Source organism: Mauremys reevesii, linkage group 1 (assembly GCF_016161935.1).
Source record: "Mauremys reevesii isolate NIE-2019 linkage group 1, ASM1616193v1, whole genome shotgun sequence".
Classification (NCBI taxonomy): Eukaryota; Metazoa; Chordata; order Testudines; family Geoemydidae; genus Mauremys; species Mauremys reevesii.
In genome coordinates, this window is record NC_052623.1 from 334980287 (window position 1) to 334983267 (window position 2981).

A 2981-nucleotide genomic window follows, 5' to 3' on the forward strand; every position below is an offset into this window, starting at 1 on the left:
CTCAGTGGAGCTTGAAAGCTTGTCTCTTTCATCAACAGAAGTTGCTCCAGTAAAAGATATTTCCTCACCCACCTCGTCTCTCTCATATCCTGGGACCCACATGGCTACATCAAATCTGCAAACATGATATTTAATGTACTGATTTCTTAACAAAATGTAAGTCTTTTTTTTTTGCTTGTACTTTATTTGAAGATTAGATAAAAACAAGTGAAACAGGATCAATAGAAAAACCAATGACTGGCAATATATTAATAAACAAGCATCTGCCTCTCCTTCCTTCTCAACAGCATCATCTCAAGCATTATTAGAAGGCTGGAATAACTCAGCATAGCAGTTTTCACCTCTGAAGAACACACAAGGCAGCCATCTTTAAAAATGAAGAAGCACAGATGTGGCTCTATTGATATGTAAAATATTTTAAAGGTACCTTTCAAATATTAAAGAGTTATTGGGTTATGGTCTGAAAGTCCACAAAATAATAAATAATAATTAATAGTTTGCCTTTGTAGGACAAGATTTTAAAAAGTGATTGATTTGGGGTGATTCATTTTGTGGATACCTATCAACTTTGATGCTCAGCATCTTCTGAAAATCAGGCTCCTATAAGGTATCTCCAATTGGGCACCGCAAATCAATCATTTTTGTGGAAAAATCTTGGCTGTAGTACTTGTCCTCCAACAATCTCAAACTGCACAGGATAAGACAGTGATTCAGTATAATTTAATTTGTTTCTTTTCTCACTCAAACTATGTAATACTGCTGGAGCATGCAGCCAGACTACTTAGCAAACTAGAGCAACATTTCATTTTATTGTGTTACATAAATTTATTATGAAAATACATAGCAAAACCACACCCTATAGTACAAAACTAAGACTTAGCTGACCATGTAATGGTGGGCCACATTCTCCAGTAGCGTTTCATAATGGCTGTAAAATCAAGGGACTGAGATCTTGCATTGAGGGCCCTGGAATAGAGTGGGGGAAAGTAAAATTTCACATCGGTTATATACCAAAGACATTTTTTATCCTAGTTATTGGAGCATGTTGTTAATAATAATCATAAAATCATAATAATCATAAAATAAAAAAACATATATTCATTGTTGTTTGTTACTAATGATCTTGACACCCAAAGCAAGTGGATAAACATTCTACTGCATGGGATTTTTTCATTTTTCATTTGTTGCTGTTGTGGGAATATGAGAGAATGCTGGAGATAAAAGGTGCTCTATAAATAAAATGTAATGAGATGCATGAAAAGGAAATTGTTAAGGTTAAAAAAAATCCAATGATTGACAATGTGGTCAAGTTTCTTTATGGACAAGAAAGGATATTTGTCTATGACTTTGTTAGTATTAAGCTTATCAGTGCAATATGTAGTCATATCAAACTGTCAACTTAGTTTACCAAGTGTCTCAAGAATGTGTCTTCTCAAATATAAAATAATTCATGAGGAAAATATGATTTAAAGTAACATTTTATAGGAGGATGACTTTTGATTTTTACAAATTGTGAGGTAATAAAACATTGTGACTGTGTGGTTATTAAGCTACAGATTCTTAACTTGTTGCTTAGGTAGAAAACTAGCTTTATTCATAAGCAGAAAATGGATTTTCACTCTAATCCAAATCTGAAAAACTAAAGATTCTGCAAAAATGGTCCTAATATGTTCCATGCCCTTTTGGCCTCAAGGCTTGATAAAGCCAAGTATCTGTTTTAGCAAACTGAAATAGACATTAGTTTTGCATAACTATCTGATGTGCAAAGACTCAGCTCATTTTTGCATGCTAATACTTCCCACTGAGGGGTTGATCTTTTGATGCGCTGAGCCCTTACAACTTTCATGGACTTCAGCAGGAGTTACAGGTACTCAGCATCTCTCAGTACTGACTAGTACTGTATCACCTATATCATCTTCCAGACTGAAGCATACCAAAGTTTGCTTCTGTGAGGCTGACAGAGACTGGTTTCCTCAAGTGTACTGGAATAAATGCTACAGCTTCAGTACTTTTATTTGACAGTTCTGACTTTATTAACCTTTTCCAGGTGATGGCTGCTGCAGTGTTAGCATTTGAGCTGTCATGCAGATGAGATATTTTCTTTTATTTTTCAGTTACAGAATCATGTTGAATATCTCACCTTTTGGTCATACACCCAGAAATCATTGAGACAGTGTCAAGATTTAATCTACCCTAACATATGCTTAATTTGCCCCTAAAAATCTATCCTTCATAACTCAGGCTTCATATGAGATGGCTGATTCTTTGCTGGATGACTCACCAGTACCAAGCCCAGTTGAAGGGTCCCAACATTACTGGGCGTTACCAGATGATATTATTACAAAGAATGATACAAGTTCTGGAAGTAGAAGCAATAAGCTCTGGAAGTAAATACTTATAGGCAGCTGTGATGCACTTATCTTACATGCTGAGCACATTGCCAGTAAAGTCTGTTCTGCCTAAGAGTCTCTCTGTCTGAAAAACATTTTCTTAGCTGTAGCAGCAGCCTAAAGTTACCGTACTCACACAAGCAAACACATTATATGGTGCCAAAAGATGACAGAACACATATTTGCATTTCATACCACCCTTCAGCTCAGACTCAGGGCCGCCCAGAGGGGGGGGGCAAAGGGGGCAATTTGCCCCGGGCCCCGAGCTCGGCAGGGGCCCCCAAGAGAAGAGCGGAGGCTCCCGCCTCCGCCCCTCTCCTGGAGCCTCGGCGCATCAAGCGCCGAGTCTCCTGCCGAGCCCCTGAGCCCCGCCCCGATCCCAGCCCCGTGGGGAGGGGGCGGGGCAGCTGCCTCCGCTCGGCGTGGAGCTCATAGCCCCGCCCCCTCACCACGCGGCTCTGAGCAGGACGACGCTCAGGCCCCGCTGGAGACGCGCTCGGGTAAGAGGTCGGGCCGGGCCCGCCGGGCGGGGCCGAGCCGGGCCGGGCCGGGGCGGGGGCGGGAGGCGGGAGGCGGGAGCAGGACCCGCCG

The 2981-nt window shown here is 41.1% G+C and overlaps 1 long non-coding RNA gene across 1 annotated transcript; it reads right to left on the reverse strand.

The window, feature by feature from the left end:
• Positions 1–338: 338 nt before the first annotated feature.
• Positions 339–2624, reverse strand: LOC120392775. The gene is made up of 3 exons (XR_005591791.1): positions 2527–2624; positions 886–966; positions 339–367 (listed from the first exon to the last, which is right to left on the reverse strand). It is a non-coding gene; the product is annotated as an uncharacterized LOC120392775 (long non-coding RNA).
• Positions 2625–2981: the final 357 nt, after the last annotated feature.